The sequence below is a fragment of the Sander vitreus genome, unplaced genomic scaffold (assembly GCF_031162955.1).
Source record: "Sander vitreus isolate 19-12246 unplaced genomic scaffold, sanVit1 ctg474_0, whole genome shotgun sequence".
In the NCBI taxonomy this organism is placed as follows: Eukaryota; Metazoa; Chordata; class Actinopteri; order Perciformes; family Percidae; genus Sander; species Sander vitreus.
Genome location: NW_027595581.1, coordinates 3,605 through 22,500, shown reverse-complemented (window position 1 = coordinate 22,500; position 18,896 = coordinate 3,605). Strand labels below are relative to the sequence as shown.

Below are 18,896 nucleotides of genomic sequence, written 5' to 3'. Positions count from 1 at the left end.
AGATTCAGACTTTATTTTCTGCTTCATAGCTTCTAGTTTCTCCAGCAGCTTCTGTTCTGGAGATTAAAAAGTGGTCTTCCTCTCTTTCTAACAGGACCCATCAGAGACCAGACCCTGCTGAACCTGAACCCAGCTGTGTGTCCATGAAGAGTCAGCGGTCCATGGAGACACCACTTCTTTAACAACAGACCTTAAGGGAGAGGAGAATAGAAATGGAGGAGAGGCTACCTGAACTGGAGGAGAGAGGATTGATGGAGAGACTTGAATGGCAGAAGGAGAGAATAACAATGGAAAAGGAAATTGAAATGTTAAGAAGAAGATTGAGGTGAGTTGTGAACATCCAGCAAACTGGAACGAGTCTCATTGGATGGAGCTACGTCCCGTCTGGGTTGTTTTGGGTCCTGTCTCACGCACACTCCTTCAAATAAAGTTTGAAAGACTGAAATGAGAATATTCTTGCAAAATAATTTCCTTTCTCACTCAAAATATCTTTCTGTTTAGACAACATTTTGAAATATTATATTTAGATTTTTTTTTATTCTGATTTCAAAAGATATTTTTATTGAGTTTTGGACAGAAAGTAAAACATTATTGGCATTTAATTGTTAATAATTAGGCCTACAGACATATTCATATTAATATTATATTATATGCAGGCAGTCTTTAACTGAACATGTGACCCTCAATAAATGTGTTTTTCTATCAGGACCCAGCAGAGACCAGAGTCTCCTGAACCTGGACCTGAACCTGGACCTGGACCTGAACCTGAACCTGGACCTGAACCTGAACCTGGACCTGAACCTGGACCCAGCTGTGTGTCCTTTAAGAGCGACCGGTCAAAAGGGATTGTTATTGATTTTAAACAGAGACATCCATCTGACAGAAAGTAAGTTATCAGAACCATATAATGAGATTCATAGATGTAGTATTTTAGAAGTATTTCACATAGGCATCACTTCCGTCAGACACTAGATCGTATTAAGTTGCTGTGAGCTGTAAATTAACCTATTATTATTTGGTATTTAGGCCTTTATTAGTGACAGCTTAAACATGAGGGGGAGGGGGGGTAATGGCATGCAGGAAAGTGTCGCAGGTCAGAATCAAACCCACGACCTCTGTGTCGAGGGCTGAGCCTCTATATATGATGGCTCTACCACTAGGCCACCCAGGCACCCATATATTCACCATTTCTAAACACACAGCAGAACATGACGTCATCTGGGAGCTGACCGGGCAAAGAGAGCAGTCTTCCTCACTCAGACCAGTCTGCTGCTTCAGGAGTCCTTTAGGCCAACCTTGTTGTAGCCCTCGTTTACTTCTTAGTTCTTTCTGTTGATTCACAGTGGGGTCAGCAGCACCACTAACACTTTAATGTCAGGGGAAACCATCTGATTCAATGTTGTAATCAATACTTTAAGTCACAGGACCGTTACCTTGTGTGTGTGTCTCTGTGTGGACAGACATGATGTGAGCTAATTCTTCCTGATTCCTCCACAGAGTGGACCAGGAGAGCTCAGAGGTTCCCAGTGGTCAGTCTGCCCAGCAGCATCAAACACACCTGGACTCCATATTTATGGTCTGTACATGTACAACAACTACTTTTACACCTATTCTGTTCACAATCATCTCCATGCTGTGCTTTTCAGACCAGTGGATTGTCAGTCTGTCCAACATGGATCTGATGTTTGCTTCCATGATTTCAGTTTGATTGTGTCATTCGTATAATCTTCTGTTCCAGCTGCTGGAGGAGAACATCGTCACTTTTGTGAAGAACGAGCTGAAGAAGATCCAGAAGGTTCTGAGTCCAGATTACCCAGAATGCTCAGAGAGTAAGAGGGAGAGTGATGATGAAGAGCAGAGGAGCAGAGACGCATTTCTGAAGATCACACTGGACTTCCTGAGGAGAATGAAGCAGGACGAGCTGGTTGACCGTCTGCAGAGCAGTAAGAGGATTTCTCTAAAGATTTAACTTGCTGGACTAATGGGACGTTAACTAATGTCTCCAGAGAATGGCCACAGTGTGTTTCTGTTTCTTTTAAATCACTTACTGGTTTTCTTTGTTGTGTGTTCTTTCAGGAAGTCGTTCTGGAGTTTGTAAGCGTAAACTTAAATCTAACCAGCAGAAGAAGTTCCAGTGTGTGTTTGAGGGGATTGCTAAAGCTGGAAACCAAACCCGTCTGAATCAGATGTTCACAGAGATCTACATCACAAAGGGAGGGACTGCACAGGTCAATGAGGAACATGAGGTCAGACAGATTGAAACAGCATCCAGGAAACCAGACAGACCAGAAACAACAATCAGACAAGAAGACATCTTTAGAGCCCCACCTGGAAGAGATGAACCAATCAGAACAGTGATGACAAAGGGAGTGGCTGGCATCGGGAAAACAGTCTTAACACAGAAGTTCACTCTGGACTGGGCTGAAGACAAAGCCAACCAGGACATCCAGTTCACATTTCCATTCACCTTCAGAGAGCTTAATGTGCTGAAAGAGGAAAAGTACAGCTTGGTGGAACTTGTTGATTACTTCTTTAGTGAAACCAAAGAAGCAGGAATCTGCAGGTTTGAAGAGTTACCGGTTGTGTTCATCTTTGACGGTCTGGATGAGTGTCGACTTCCTCTGGACTTCATCAACACTAAAATCCTGACTGATGTTACAGAGTCCACCTCAGTGGGTGTACTGCTGACAAACCTTATCAGGGGGAATCTGCTTCCCTCTGCTCGCCTCTGGATAACCACACGACCAGCAGCAGCCAATCAGATCCCTCCTGAGTGTGTTGACATGGTGACAGAGGTCAGAGGGTTCACTGACCCTCAGAAGGAGGAGTACATCAGGAAGAGATTTAGAGATGAGGAGCAGGCCAGCAGAATCATCTCCCACATCAAGACATCACGAAGCCTCCACATCATGTGCCACATCCCAGTCTTCTGCTGCATCACTGCTACAGTTCTGGAGGACGTGTTGAAGACCAGAGAGGGAGGAGAGCTGCCCAAGACCCTGACTGAGATGTATATCCACTTCCTTGTGGTTCAGTCCAAAGTGAAGAACATCAAGTATGATAGAGGAGCTGACACAGATCCACACTGGAGTCCAGAGAGCAGGAAGATGATTGAGTCTCTGGGAAAACTGGCTTTTGAGCAGCTGCAGAAAGGCAACCTGATCTTCTATGAGTCAGACCTGACAGAGTGTGGCATCAATATCAGAGCAGCCTCAGTGTACTCAGGAGTGTTCACACAGATCTTTAAAGAGGAGAGAGGTCTGTACCAGGACAAGGTGTTCTGCTTCATCCATCTGAGTGTTCAGGAGTTTCTGGCTGCTCTTCATGTCCATCTGACGTTCACCAACTCTGGAGTCAACCTGCTGTCAGGAAAACAAACAACATTAACACAGTTCTATCAGAGTGCTGTGGACGAGGCCTTACAGAGTCCAAATGGACACCTGGACTTGTTCCTCCGCTTCCTCCTGGGTCTTTCACTGCAGAGCAATCAGAATCTCCTACGAGGCCTGATGACACAGACAGGAAGTAGCTCACAGACCAATCAGGAAACAGTTGAGTACATCAAGAAGAAGATCAGTGCGAATCTGTCTGCAGAGAGAAGCATTAATCTTTTCCACTGTCTGAATGAACTGAATGATCGTTCTCTAGTAGAGCAGATCCAACAGGCCCTGAGTTCAGGACGTCTCTCCACAGATGAAACTGTCTCCTGCTCAGTGGTCAGCTCTGGTCTTCATCTTACTGTCATCAGAGAAAGATCTGGATGTGTTTGACATAAAGAAATACGATGCTTCAGCGGAGGCTCTTCTGAGGCTGCTGCCAGTGGTCAAAGCCTCCAACAAAGCTATGTAAGTGGGAATTATTCATCAATAAATACTCTGATATCTTTCAATAGGAGAGACAAATAAATATCTTTTTTCCTTCCTGTCGTCTCTCCAGACTGAGTGGCTGTAACCTGTCAGAGAGAAGCTGTGAAGCTCTGTCCTCAGTTCTCAGCTCCCAGTCCTCTAGTCTGAGAGAGCTGGACCTGAGTAACAATAACCTGCAGGATTCAGGAGGGAAGCTGATCTCTGATGGACTGAAGAGTTCACACTGCACACTGGATACTCTCAGGTCAGATCAAGAACAATAATCTTTGAAAACACAGTATTGGAAAAACATAAAAAAACATGTGAATGTTTCCAAGTGTTGTGATTTTGGACATTTCTGTTGTGGTTTTGGATATTTCTGTTGCCTGTTTTCTTAATTCTGTTTGTTTCCCATTTTATATATTCTGTATATTTCTGTTCACTGTGGTGTAGACTTATCCTGTTTTGTGTATTCTGGTTTTTGTATACTTCTGTTCCTTGTTTGTATTATGTTTTGTTTCCTGTTTTATTTTTGATAGTCTAGTTTTCTGTCTTGTCATGTCTAGTTTTGCTTCCTTTGTTTTCAAGCCTGTGTGATCGTCTAATGTGCTCAACCTGTTCCCCAGCCCTGGTGTCACCTGTCCTGTGTTTGCTCGTTACCTAGTTTATTTAGCCCCTGTGTTTCCTTTGTCTCTTGTAAGATCGTTTTGCGTCCGTTTGTGTTTCCTCCCTGTCTGTTCTTTGCTTGTCAGCGTGTCTAAGCCTGGTGTCTTTGCTTTTGATTCTTCCCTGCTAAGTTTTTCCTGTGAGTTTTTCCCTGAGTTTTTCCAGCCTCCGTTTTTTGTTCATCAATAAATCCTCAAGCTCAACTCTTCTCCTGCCTGCCTGCCTCTCCCTGCATTTGGGTCCTTTAATCCCTGGAAACCATCACACAAAGTATTTTATTCTGATTTAGCGTCACGTCATAAAGAATTAAATATAAACTGTGGCTGAGATCCAAAATAATTCATATTTTAATATCATGTGACTTTGATTACTGGACGTTTGTTTATTCCTGATTATACAACAAGTAGATCCGACCAGACAATCTGATTGGTCAACTTGACATTTAGAATGTACTCAAATCAGCATGACAGCACACCCAGAGCCATTTGAGAACACCTGGTGCATCTATGGCAACATTGTAACTTCCAGGGCTGAATAAAAAATACAGTAATATTTTTCAACAGGAGTTAAATATAAATACTGGTTCCTTCCTTTTATCTCTCCAGACTGAGTGGCTGTAACCTGTCAGAGAGAAGCTGTGAAGCTCTGTCCTCAGTTCTCAGCTCCCAGTCCTCTAGTTTGAGAGAGCTGGACCTGAGTAACAATAACCTGCAGGATTCAGGAGGGAAGCTGATCTCTGTTGGACTGAAGAGCCCACACTGCACACTGGATACTCTCAGGTCAGATCAAGAACAATAATCTTGAAAAACATAGTATTGGAAAAACATTAAAAAACATGAATGTTTCCAAGTGTTGTAATTTTGGACATTTCTGTTGTGGTTTTGGATATTTCTGTTACCTGTTTTCTTAATTCTGTTTGTTTCCCATTCTATATATTCTGTATATTGTTGTTCACTGTGGTGTAGACTTATCCTGTTTTGTGTATTCTGGTTTTTGTATACTTCTGTTCCTTGTTTGTATTATGTTTTGTTTCCTGTTTTATTTTGATAGTCTAATTTTTTTGTCTTGTCATGTCTAGTTTTGCTTCCTGTGTTTTTCAAGCCTGTGTGATCGTCTAATGTGCCCCACCTGTTCCCCAGCCCTGGTCTCACCTGTCCTGTGTTTGCTCGTTACCTAGTTTATTTAGCCCCTGTGTTTCCTTTGTCTCTTGTCAGATCGTTTTGCGTCCGTTTGTGTTTCCTCCCTGTCTGTTCGTTCCTTGTCAGCGTGTCTAAGCCTGGTGTCTTTGCTTTTGATTCTTCCCTGCGTTGTTTTTGTAAGTTTTTCCTGTGAGTTTTTCCCTGAGTTTTTCCAGCCTCCGTTTTTTGTTCATCAATAAATCCTCAAGCACAACTCTTCTCCTACCTGCCTGCCTCTCCCTGCATTTGGGTCCTTTAATCCCTGGAAACCATCACACAAAGTATTTTATTCTGATTTAGCATCACTTCATAAAGAATGAAATATGAACTGGCTGAGATCCAGAAATAATTTATATTTTAATATCATGTGACTTTGATTACTGGATGTTTGTTTATTCCTGATTATACAACAAGTAGATCCGACCAGACAATCTGATTGGTGAACTTGACATTTAGAATGTACTCAAATCAGCATGACAGCACACCCAGAGCCATTTGAGAACACCTGGTGCATCTATGGCAACATTGTAACTTCCAGGGCTGAATAAAAAAAACAGTAATATCTTTCAACAGGAGTTAAATATAAATACTGGTTCCTTCCTTTTATCTCTCCAGACTGAGTGGCTGTAACCTGTCAGAGAGAAGCTGTGAAGCTCTGTCCTCAGTTCTCAGCTCCCAGTCCTCTAGTTTGAGAGAGCTGGACCTGAGTAACAACAACCTGCAGGATTCAGGAGGGAAGCTGATCTCTGTTGGACTGAAGAGCCCACACTGCACACTGGAGACTCTCAAGTCAGGATTCATTAACCCATTCAACTGATGACCATTTAAACTCTGAATAACGTTCGTTGATAAAAAGCTAACAAGTAGCTTTGTGTCTGTTGATTTGATAAACTTAAAGTCTTTTCAGCATCAGAATTACTTTTATTACTACGTTTAATCATTTGCTTTTATTGTTGAATAATTAAATACCACAGATGATTTTAAAGATGTATTCTAAATCTGGACCAAAAATGTACCTGGAAACAATCATAAAACAACACATGGCTCCACGTGTTGACAGAGGGTTCCTGTGTGTTGTTCTGTGTGTTTGCAGTCTGTCAGGCTGTCTGATCTCAGAGGAAGGCTGTTCTTCGCTGGTCTCAGCTCTGAGCTTCAACCCCTCCCATCTGAGAGAGCTGGATCTGAGCTACAATCATCCAGGAGACTCAGGAGTGAAGCTACTGTCAGCGGGACTGAAGGATCCTCTCTGGAAACTGGACACTCTCAGGTACAAACACTAATGAACAAACAAGTTATTTGTGTACGAGGTTTTAAAGGAGAACATCTCCAGGAACTAAATTTAACTCATTTTAATTTTAACTCCCTTTTGGTAATAATTGATGTAGTTTGGACACATCTCTCTATGTTAAAGGAACTGTTCGTGGTTTTAAGAAATATCCTTTTTCCCCCCTTTCCCGAGATCAAATCGGTTTCATCTCGACAGAGAAAGGTCGAGGACAGGCTTAGTCTAGATTAGCACAAAGTAATGTGCACAGTCTAGATTAGCACAAAGTAATGTGCTTTCTATACTGCGAGAAGAGTGTGTGGATGAAGCATTAGTCTACTCTTTTGGTGGACTAGTTAGCTAGAGGTTTAAAATGTCAGTTGCCTGTGCTGCATGGCTCATGTGATCGATCATAGACCTACACTGATGTCCATGACCAATTATTTCTCTAAGTTCCTCTTGTGCTGGGAGAGTACTGACTCTATGTTCAAAAAGTCCCTCAAAATGCTTTTCCTAGTCCCTGTGGTGCAAACACAATATATGTGTGTGTGATGTAATGTTGATGTTTCTCTACAGAGAAAGGTCCACTGTTGCACCAAATGCTTGCTGTTGGGGGAAATGTTGGATCTCTGTAAATGATAGTGTGGCGCCGGCAGCCGTAATCCTGTTCGCACTCTGCGTACATTTTTTTCTATGAGACACTCATCTAATGATAAAAATGTGTAAATGCGCACATAGTCTGTTCTGCGCTCTGCTATGTTAAGTTATATTTCCGTCATTATTAATGTTATTTCACCCACAAGCCGTCCGCTATTAATATTCATTGTTATGACTCGATCTGGAGATCAGAGGTGGGCCGTCAGGGCCAGCAAAGCCTTCTCTGCTGGCCAAGAGATTGGCAGAATCAGACAATTATATATTTTTTTAATTAAAGGCCTATATATTCATTTCTAATATATTGATCAATTTCATATGTATTTTATATATTGTATACGCTGCCAATTTTAGATGTAGAGTTAATGAAAGAAAGGTGGATGTACTCTTTCTTCACATGATGAGCAGATTTTTGTAAGTTTAATGGATTTTTCTGCATTTTAGTGAAATTATTTTTTACTAGCTATTACTGCTTGCTTTAGGTGTTAGGTGTAAGATTTGAGTAGTGTCAGTGGCCCCTGCTGCTTGGCTGGAATTTGTGGGGAGGCGTGTTGGTCGCTGATTGTGTTATTTGTGTTTTTGATTGCTTTGTGGTCACCGTATGAGTAAATATGACCGGTTGTTGTGGGTTTATTTTGGTTTCTTTTGATCATTTTCAGGATATAATGTTTAGGCTACATGGCACAGATAAATCAGGTTATTCACATCTCCGTACATGCTCACCATCAGCTCTCTCTTTATATTTTTATTTAACCTTTATTTATACAGGTAATCTCATTGAGACACAGGGTCTCATCCTCAAGAGAGACCTGTTAAGGACAATACACACCATCAGTTACACCAGATTGATCTCATGAAGTGGCATATGTATGACAAGCCATTTCGTATGCCATTATTGGCGTGTTATCAAGACGCATACTTGACATATCCCGGAAAGACTCCTTCTTCAGTCGGACGGCTTCCCTGACCACCGGTGTCCACCACGGTGTTCGTGGGTTACCGCCCCTTGAGGCACCTAAGACCCTAAGACCACAGCTCCTCACCGCAGCTTCAGCAATGGAAACTTTGAACATTGTCCACTCGGGTTCAATGCCCCCAGCCTCCACAGGGATGCACGAAAAGCTCCGCCGGAGGTGTGAGTTGAAAGTCTGTCGGACAGGGGCCTCCTCCAGACGTTCCCACTTACCCGCACTACCCGTTTGGGCTTACCAGGTCTGTCCAGAGTCTTCCCCCACCCCCCTGACCCAACTCACCACCAGATGGTGATCGGTTGACAGCTCCGCCCCTCTCTTCACCCGAGTGTCCAAAACATATGGCCTCAGATCAGATGAAACAATTATAAAATCGATCATTGACCTTTGGCCTAGGGTGCTCTGGTACCAAGTACACTTATGAGCATCCCTATGTTCGAACATGGTGTTCGTTATAGACAATCCATGACTAGCACAGAAGTCCAACAACAAACAACCACTCTGGTTTAGATCAGGGAAGCCGTTCCTCCCAATCACGCCTCTCCATGTGTCTCCATCATTACCCACGTGTGCGTTGAAGTCCCCCCAGCAGAACTATGGAGTCCCCGACTGGAGCCCCCATGCAGGACTCCACTCAAGGTCTCCAAGAAGGCCGAATACTCTGAACTCTTGTTTGGTGCATATGCACAAACAACAGTCAGAGTTTTCCCCCCCACAACCCGCAGGCGTAGGGAGGCGACCCTCTCGTCCACCGGGTTAAACTCCAACGTAGCAGAGCTCAGCCGGGGGCTTGTGAGTATCCCCACACCCGCCCGGCGCCTCACACCCTGGGCAACTCCGGAGAAGAAAAGAGTCCAACCCCTATCCAGGAGTATGGTTCCAGAACCAAGACTGTGCGTAGAGGTAAGCCCCACCAGATCTAACCGGTAGCGCTCCACCTCCCGCACAAGTTCCGGCTCCTTCCCCCACAGAGAGGTGACATTCCACGTCCCCAGAGCCAGCCTCTGCTGCCCGGGTCTGGTCCGTCGAGGCCCCTGACCTTCACTGCCACCCATGTGGCAGCGCACCCGACCCCAGCGGTTCCTCCCACAGATGGTGGGCCCATGGGATGGAGGGATGTCCGCCACGTAGCTTTTTTGGGCTGTGCCCGACCGGGCTCCGTGGCAAACCCGGCCACCAGACGCTCGCTGACGAGCCCTCCATCTGGGCCTGGCTCCAGACGGGGGCCCCGGGCTTCCTCCGGGCAGGGTCACTTCATCCCTTCCTCGATTTTTCATAGGATTTTTGAACCATTCTTTGTCTGGCCCCTCACCTGAGACCACTTTGCCTTGGGAGACCCTACCAGGAGCACAAAGCTCCAGACAACACAGCCCTCAGGTGAATCCATAATGTTGGAGGAATATAATGTTGGTCTGATTACACCTCAATGTGACGATTCCTTCCCTGGTTTATGTGTCCGTCCCTGTCTTGATAATTATGTTGGTTGTTTTTTAGATGTAAAGCACTGCACTTTAGACCTGAAAGAGGCAAAAGGAAATGCCTTTTATAAAATGATGGTGCTGTGTTTAAATAGGAGTAAACTCCATGAACGGGTTGACACACCGTGGCGAGGACATCTGGGTTTGGAGGTTGATGTCCAACCTGCATGGAGGAGTTTATACAAACCACCATTAACTAAAAGAGTAGCTGACCTCCAGTGGAGAGTGTTACACGGGATAGTGGCAGTCAACGCCTTTCTGTCTGTCATCAGTCCTGGTGTTAGCAACAAATGTCCTTATTGTGATGAAAAAGAAACTGTGTTTCATTGTTATTCTGAGTGTGTGTGCCTGTCACCGTTGTTCTTGCTGCTAGAGAAACTGTTCAGTAAGGTAGGGGAGGTTTTCTCCAAACACATGTTCATCCTTGGGTTCAGGGACAGTAGGTTAGCTAAACATGAAATTTCAGCTGTTGAACTTCATCCTGGGCCAATCAAAGATGGCTGTGTATGTGAGCAGGAAGAGGAAGGTGGATGAATCTGTTGATATTAATGTGAATCTGCTGTTTACACGGATGGTGAAAGCCAGAATCAGGATCTCTCTCTCTCTCTCTCTCTCTCTCTCTCTCTCTCTGTCTCTGTCTCTCTCTCTCTCTCTCTCTCTGGTTTGTTTGGAATGTGTTGGGGGGTCAATGTTTTTTAGATGTAGCCAATATTTGATTGCACGTTTTTGAATGTTGATGAATAATGGGAATTGGCCTAATTCAGCTCTGCAGGTGTTTTTTGGTGGTTTTTCTGTGCACCTGTAGGATGCTTTTACAGAACTCTAGATGCAGGATTTCAACTGGGTTTTTGTCCAAATGGGCCTAATTCTGGTAGGAAATAGGAGCCCACACCTCACTACCATAGAGGAGGATTGGTTCATTACAGATTATAATAATTTGAGCCAGATTCTAATTGGGATTTTAATGTAGATTTGACTTTTTATTGCATAAAATGCCCTGCGTGCTTTCTCTCTCAGCTCCATTATCGCTGGGTTAAAACCTCCAGTGGAACTTATTTTCAGTCCTAAATAATTGTAATGTGTACAGTGGTCTAATTTATGTTTTCCTAATGTGAAGCTGTATGTGTTTCCTTGAGATCTGGATCTTTTTTATTATCTTTGTCTTTTGAGTGTTTACTGCCAGGGCCCAGGTCTGGCAGTACTGCTCCAGCAGGTCCAGGTTCTGCTGTAAGCCCTGTTCTGTAGGGGACAACAGAACCAGGTCAGAGAGCCTGTTACCTAGCTCTGTGTTGTAGTCAGAGAGAGATCCTGTTACCTAGCTCTGTGTTGTAGTCAGGAGAGATCCTGTTACCTAGCTCTGTGTTGTAGTCAGAGAGAGATCCTGTTACCTAGCTCTGTGTTGTAGTCAGAGAGAGATCCTGTTACCTAGCTCTGTGTTGTAGTCAGGGAGAGATCCTGTTACCTAGCTCTGTGTTGTAGTCAGGGAGAGAGCCTGTTACCTAGCTCTGTGTTGTAGTCAGAGAGAGAGCCTGTTACCTAGCTCTGTGTTGTAGTCAGAGAGAGCCTGTTACCTAGCTCTGTGTTGTAGTCAGAGAGAGATCCTGTTACCTAGCTCTGTGTTGTAGTCAGAGAGAGAGCCTGTTACCTAGCTCTGTGTTGTAGTCAGAGAGAGCCTGTTACCTAGCTCTGTGTTGTAGTCAGAGAGAGAGCCTGTTACCTAGCTCTGTGTTGTAGTCAGAGAGAGAGCCTGTTACCTAGCTCTGTGTTGTAGTCAGAGAGAGATCCTGTTACCTAGCTCTGTGTTGTAGTCAGGGAGAGAGATCCTGTTACCTAGCTCTGTGTTGTAGTCAGAGAGAGAGCCTGTTACCTAGCTCTGTGTTGTAGTCAGAGAGAGAGCCTGTTACCTAGCTCTGTGTTGTAGTCAGAGAGAGAGCCTGTTACCTAGCTCTGTGTTGTAGTCAGGGAGAGAGCCAGTATGTGTGTTCAGGTCTCCACAGATTAGCACACTTCCCTGTGCCTGGAAGCTGCAGATCTGCTCATGGAGAAGGGGGAAGATGTCTTCATCATAGTATGGGGAGTCACTAGGGGGGATGTATACAGCACACAGGAATATGTCTGTTGGAGGGTTAGTGATGTCTTGTGTGAGCGTTCATATTTTATAGGGGTGATGTACTTTGATATTTCATCTTTGTACCAGATAATAATCCCTCCTGAGTCCCTCCCTCTTTTAACAGCAGGGAGTTTGACTGATGACAGAATGATTTCTCTGTAGTTTGGGGGGCAGTGAGAGACAGAGCCGGGTCTACACCAGGTCTCTTGGAGGATGATGATGTCTGTGTCTTTGAATTCAGGGGTTTCACTTTTACATCCAAACAATGAAGAGTTAAGGCCCTGAATATTCCACATGGAGACAGGAAATGGCTTCACTGTTGGCAAATACAAATACAGACAGTTTAAAAAAGAGATAAACCTACAGTTATTACATTATTAAATGAGAGGTAGGGCTGTCCTTGACTAAAGTAGTAATAGTAGTTACTTATTTTAAGTTACATATTTTCTGAATGGTATCTTCCGGAGATTTCAGCATTTATCCGGTGGATGGTGTCAGGATGGAAGTCTCTTCGTGGGAGGATGGTTGAGATTATGATTTTTGATGAGGGGAAGGTCTGTGTAGCCCTCTGTGCTACTCTCTTCACAGACTCTGCTACCCTCTCCTGCTGTAGTCTCAGCTCATTAGTACCTGTGTGGATGATGACATGGCTAGGCTGACCCAGGATGGGCTCAGTGAGCAGCTGGAGGGCATTGTCAGTCCTGGGGCATTGAATTTTGGTGACTTTTTGTCCGGGGAAAAGCTGGTCCTCATTCACAACTTTCCCATTATAATCTATAAGGATAATTGTAGTGGCACCTAGTGCAATATATATAATATAGCAGTGAGCTCTCTGCCTATGGCCTGTCTGTCCTGCTGCAGCTCCTGTCTTACAGCAGTGAGCTCTCTGCTCATGGCCTGTCTGTCCTGCTGCAGCTCCTGTCTTATAGCAGTGAGCTCTCTGCCTATGGCCTGTCTGTCCTGCTGCAGCTCCTGTCTTATAGCAGTGAGCTCTCTGCCTATGGCCTGTCTGTCCTGCTGCAGCTCCTGTCTTATAGCAGTGAGCTCTCTGCTCATGGCCTGTCTGTCCTGCTGCAGCTCCTGTCTTATAGCAGTGAGCTCTCTGTTCATGGCCTGTCTGTCCTGCTGCAGCTCCTGTCTTACAGCAGTGAGTTCTGTTCTCAGCTTCTCTGTCGTGCTGTAGCTCCTGGACCTCTCCTCTTAGCTCCTGTATGGAGGCCTTCATCTCATTCCTCACCTGGCTGAGCTGGTCCCTTAGCTGCTGTGTGGATTCAGTGGTCTGTTTGGAAAGCAGTAGTTCCTTCAGTTCCACCAGCTCTACTTCTTGCAGAGACAGACTCTCTCTCATCTGGGACACTCTGCTGTCCAGTTGGCTGATGTGCCCTGAACGGTCTCCTAAAGGCTGTTCCTCTTCCTGCTCTTCCCCTGGTAGCTGCTCTGTGGGGTTGATGTTGCTCTCGTCCTCACTGCTGATCTTCTCCTGTCTCTGTTTCTCAGTCTCTGCCAGAGCTTTGATGGTGTTGAAGTTTTCTTGGACAGAGCTGAAACTGGCCTCATTGCCTTGGAACATGATGGTCCCATTGTGGTAGACATTGACAGTGAGAGGTGGGCTGTCCTTGTCTTCATCTTCGATGACTATCTGTCTCCCACTGCATATGCCTCTCTTCTTATGGTGGTCATAGTGGGCACAGACAGCTATATGCCACGCATCGGTACTGTCCGTGTACAGTAGTAGGTTACTAATTCCTCCTGTGTGACATATATCTGCAGTCAAGGCCTCTGGGTTTTCTCAGAGTTTTTGGGGTTTATAAGCTTTCTTGGTCTGTGTACTTTTAATTTCTTTTGGGTAGCCAATCACAAGGAGGCAGGGCTCTCCCCCGGGAAATCACAACATTGTTTCAGTTCCTAACTGCTCTGCTGCTCCCTCTGATGCTACGTAGCATGCTATGTTAAGTTAGCACAGGCTAGCCTTGGTTTCTTGAGGTAGAAATTACAAATGTAACTATTGTGGATATGAAGGAAGCTTACCTTACTACTCTACTACAGCTTCTCTTGAGTGGGAAGGAGACGGGGCTAGCCTTTTGGTGGGTTTTTCCGTTAGTTTGGAGCCTTGTGGTCCTTAGCTTAGCGTAGCATAGCCTTCTTGCACCTCTTTTTTAGGGTTAGCTGTTATTAGCAGAGTTAGCTGTCGTGTTAGAAGGGTTAGCTGTCGTGTTAGAAGGGTTAGCTGTCGTGTTAGAAGGGTTAGCTGTCGTGTTAGCAGGGTTAGCTGTCGTGTTAGCAGGGTTAGCTGTCGTGTTAGCAGAGTAAACTGTCGTGTTAGCAGAGTATGCTGTCGCGTTAGCAGGGTTACCTGTCGCTTTAGCAGAGTTAGCTGTCGCGTTAGCAGGGTTAGCTGTCGTGTTAGCAGAGTTAGCTGTCGTGTTAGCAGGGTTAGCTGTCGCGTTAGCAGGGTTAGCTGTCGTGTTAGCAGAGTATGCTGTCGTGTTAGCAGGGTTACCTGTCGCGTTAGCAGGGTTAGCTGTCGCGTTAGCAGGGTTGGCTGTCTTTAGCAGAGTTAGCTGTGGTGTTAGCAGGGTTAGCTGTCGTGTTAGAAGGGTTAGCTGTCGTGTTAGCAGAGTAAACTGTCGTGTTATCAGGCTTAGCTGTTGTGTTAGAAGGGTTAGCTGTCGTGTTAGCAGAGTAAACTGTCGTGTTAGCAGGGTTAGCTGTGGTGTTAGCAGGGTTAGCTGTCGTGTTAGCAGGGTTAGCTGTCTTTAGCAGGGTTAGCTGTCTTTAGCAGAGTTAGCTGTCGCGTTTAGCAGAGTTAGCTGTCGCGTTAGCAGGGTTAGCTGTCGCGTTAGCGAGGTTAGCTGTCGCGTTAGCAGAGTTAGCTGTCGCGTTAGCAGGGTTAGCAGTCGCGTTAGCAGGGTTAGCTGTCGTGTTAGCAGGGCTTTCTGTCTGCTCGGTTAGCTGTCTGTTCAGTCTGCTGTCTGTCTGTCTGTCTCTGTCTCTGCTCTGTCTCTCTGTCTGTCTCTCTGTCTCTGCTCTCGTCTCTCTCGTCTAGCTGTCTCTCTCTCTGTCTGCTGTCTCGTCTGCTGCTCTCTCTCTCTCTGTCTCTCTCTGTCTCTCTCTCTCTCTCTGTCTCTCTCTCTCTCTCTCTCTCTCTCTCTCTCTCTCTCTCTCTCTCTCTGTCTCTCTCTCTGTCTCTCTCTCTCTCTCTCTCTCTGTCTCTCTCTCTCTCTCTCTCTCTCTCTGTCTCTCTCTCTGTTGCTGATGTCATCATTATGTGACATTTAATCTATGAAAAATACATTTTTGAAATATGAATATAAATGAGTAAATTCCAGCCCTCCATGTAATGCCCCCCCCCTCCTCCTTTCAGGGTGGAGCCTGCTGGAGTCAGATGGTTGACACCAGGTCTGAGGAAGTGTAAGTCTGTTTTTAATTTCATTCATCAAACTGTGACATCACTCATTCAACCCTCTGATGTCATCATCAAAGTGCTGATTGGTTAATAACTGCAGCTGTGTTGTGTCTCCTTCTCTCCGTCAGATTCCTGTGAACTCACACTCGACACAAACACAGTGAACAGAAGACCTCAAACTGTCTGACAACAACAGGAAGGTGACATTAGTGAAGGAGGATCAGTCATATCCTGATCATCCAGAGAGGTTTGACTCCTGGTCATCAGCTGCTGTGTAGAGATGGTCTGACTGGTCGCTGTTACTGGGAGGTTGAGACGAGAGGAGGGGTTGATATATCAGTGAGTTACAGAGGAATCAGGAGGAGAGGAGACAGTTATGTGTGTTTGGAGGTAATGATCAGTCCTGGAGTCTGGACTGCTTTGATGATGGTTACTCTGTCTGTCACAATAACAGAGTAGCATCCATCTCCTCCTCCTCTGTCTCTGGTAGAGTAGCATCCATCTCCTCCTCCTCTGTCTCTGGTAGAGTAGCAGTGTATGTGGACGTTCCTGCTGGCTCTCTGTCCTTCTACTCAGTCTCCTCTGACTCACTGATCCTCCTCCACACCTTCAACACCACATTCACTCAGCCTCTCTATCCTGGGTTTGGGTTCTGGTCTCCTGGTTCCTCAGTGTCTCTGAGTCCTGTGGAGGACGGAGAGTCTCCTCCTGTCAGAGAACCAGACAGTTGAGTCTGATCAGGATCATCAGCTGATGTTACCAAGTACTACTTCAGATACTTATTTCTACACTGTGGTACCAGTACTTTACCTTGAGTACTGTGTGGTATCTGTTATATTCTTATTTTTTACTATGATATAATGTTTTTATTTTGTTATTATAATTCTAAGAGTCAGTTTTGTCGTTAGTAAACCAGGAAGCAGGTTGGTGAAAACTCAGAGTCAGTTACTATGGTAACTTCACCTCAGAGTCAGTTACTATGGTAACTGAGTCTGTGAACCTGGACAGAGGCAGAGAGAGACAGAGAGACAGACAGAGAGAGAGACAGACAGGCAGAGAGACAGGCAGAGAGAGAGACAGACAGGCAGACAGAGAGACAGGCAGACAGAGAGACAGACAGACAGACAGACAGACAGACAGACAGAGAGACAGACAGACAGAGAGACAGAGAGGAAGACGGGCAGGCAGACAGACAGGCAGACAGACAGACAGAGAGGAAGACGGGCAGGCAGACAGACAGACAGACAGGCAGACAGAGAGACAGACAGGCAGACAGAGAGACAGACAGGCAGACAGAGAGACAGACAGACAGACAGACAGACAGAGAGACAGACAGACAGAGAGACAGAGAGGAAGACTGGCAGACAGACAGACAGAGAGACAGACAGGCAGAGAGACAGACAGGGAGACAGACAGTTGTGTGTAACATCAACTCTAACTCTAGTTCACCTTCTGTGAATTGATGGTAAATTAAAACTGATTGAGATGAAATGAAACCTAATTTAGGAGTAAAATGTGTAGAAATGATGACTAATGTAGACTATCGTTGAGAGGATGGAATAGTTGTAAGTTGATGAATGATATATTTAAATATGTGATATAGAAATGTTCTTTTGTTTTCTTTATTGGAAGCTGCGGATGTTTAAAGGTTGAACTCTGATGAAATCAACATTTGAAATCAGTTTAAAGAGATTAGTCTCCATCTGGTGGAGGGACTCAGCAGCACAGAGGGGGAGGTGCATGATGGGAAATGGAGGATCCAACACTGGCACGACTTTCTCATGCTTCATTTTTCTTTCTTCTGTTGAAGTTGTTCTTCCTTTTTTTGCTGTTTAGAAGTTCTGGTTGTTTCTGAATGTTGAAGTTTCATTTTTTTAAACTTGTAGTCACCTTTCTCAGCGTTGCTGTTGCTGCTTTAACGTTGCTGTTGCTGCTTTAGCGTTGCTGTTGCTTCTTTAGCGTTGCTGTTGCTGCTTTAGCGTTGCTGTTGCTCTCCACCGACTGCAAGACCCAGGCGGACCCAGAGCATGCTGGGAAACGCCGGCCTCTCAGCTGATCTAACAGCTGATTGGTTCAGAATCGACTCAACATGATGACATTTTATATAAACTTTTTATTGATTTTGAATTGGAGGGATTTTAACTGATATTAGTCTGATTTAAAGGCTCAGGGGTCAGTACTGGGACCAGAACTATTCATCCTCTATATAAACGACATATGTAAAGTATCTGAATTACTGACATTTGTATTATTTGCAGACGACACAAACATCTTTGGTTCTGGTCATAATTCTGAATATATATTTTCATTGATTACAGATTCATTATCTCAGTAGACTTCTTGTTTTGTAGCTAACTCATTTAATAGGGTAGAAAGGGTATAAAGGGGGAGGAGTACATCAGTTTTACTTCTTCCTACTCCTTTTAGCATGTGGAAATAGAGGTCTTGAAGTACTGGAAATTATGGAGTTTTATTTTGTATTTTTTCTGTTTTATTTTATTTACATGTTCAAAATAAAAGAAATCAATCAATCTCCATGTTGGTGATTTACTGGAATCAAACAGCTGATCTATATTTCCTTTCTCCAGCTGTCAGAAAACAAACGGTCGTCTCCATCAGAGTCAAGAGAGACACAACACAACTCTCATGGTTCTGATAACAGGGTCAACGTATATCAGGACGTCGTCTGAAACACACTGACATCTTTCACAGCCTAAAACAACATGAGGACATGACGACTAAACACACATAGTCACTGTCGTCTACGTTAAACTGTAAAGAGAGACACAACACAACTCTCATGGTTCTGATAACAGGGTCAAGGGTCAAGGTGTGTGTGTGTGTGTGTGTGTGTGTGTGTGTGTGTGTGTGTGTGTCTGCTAAAAGGTTCAACGTTCAGCTTTATTGTCATCATACAACAGAACTGTCCAATGAAATGCAATCATCATTTACAGCTGCTCTGATGAAGTGAAGTTACCGACCGGGCTGCCTCTGTGGACTTTGGGCTAAAATATCGGACAAAAAGACAAACTTTCAAAAAATATTCCAAAAAAGGCGACTAAAACTCTGAAAAAAACAACAAAAACATGGTTTGTGTGCAGTTTAATGTCCCAAATTCCACTCTGGCCATGCAAGACCCGCCCTACGGATTTGATTGGTTGGGGTTAGGCATTGACCTCGAGTGGTTAAGGTTAGGATAGCTGATTGGTCAGGGGACCTGTATAAACGGGGTTACGTTACGGGAATTTGGGACACTAAACTGCACGTATTCTCAAAAACATAGAATAAAAGCAGCACAAAAGTTAAAAATTGTCCAAATATTTT

General features: G+C 44.6%; 1 pseudogene across 1 annotated transcript in view; it reads left to right on the top strand.

Moving 5' to 3' along the window:
- Positions 1-18,107, top strand: part of LOC144514158 (uncharacterized) — a 19,751-nt pseudogene extending 1,644 nt beyond the window's left edge. The window contains exons 2-12 of the transcript XR_013501269.1: positions 95-325; positions 707-886; positions 1,498-1,576; positions 1,739-1,943; positions 2,077-3,845; positions 3,937-4,110; positions 5,117-5,290; positions 6,305-6,478; positions 6,783-6,956; positions 15,531-15,577; positions 15,701-18,107. The product of XR_013501269.1 is annotated as an uncharacterized LOC144514158 (transcript). The remainder of the gene's footprint in view (positions 1-94; positions 326-706; positions 887-1,497; positions 1,577-1,738; positions 1,944-2,076; positions 3,846-3,936; positions 4,111-5,116; positions 5,291-6,304; positions 6,479-6,782; positions 6,957-15,530; positions 15,578-15,700) is intronic.
- The last annotated feature ends 789 nt before the right edge of the window (positions 18,108-18,896 follow it).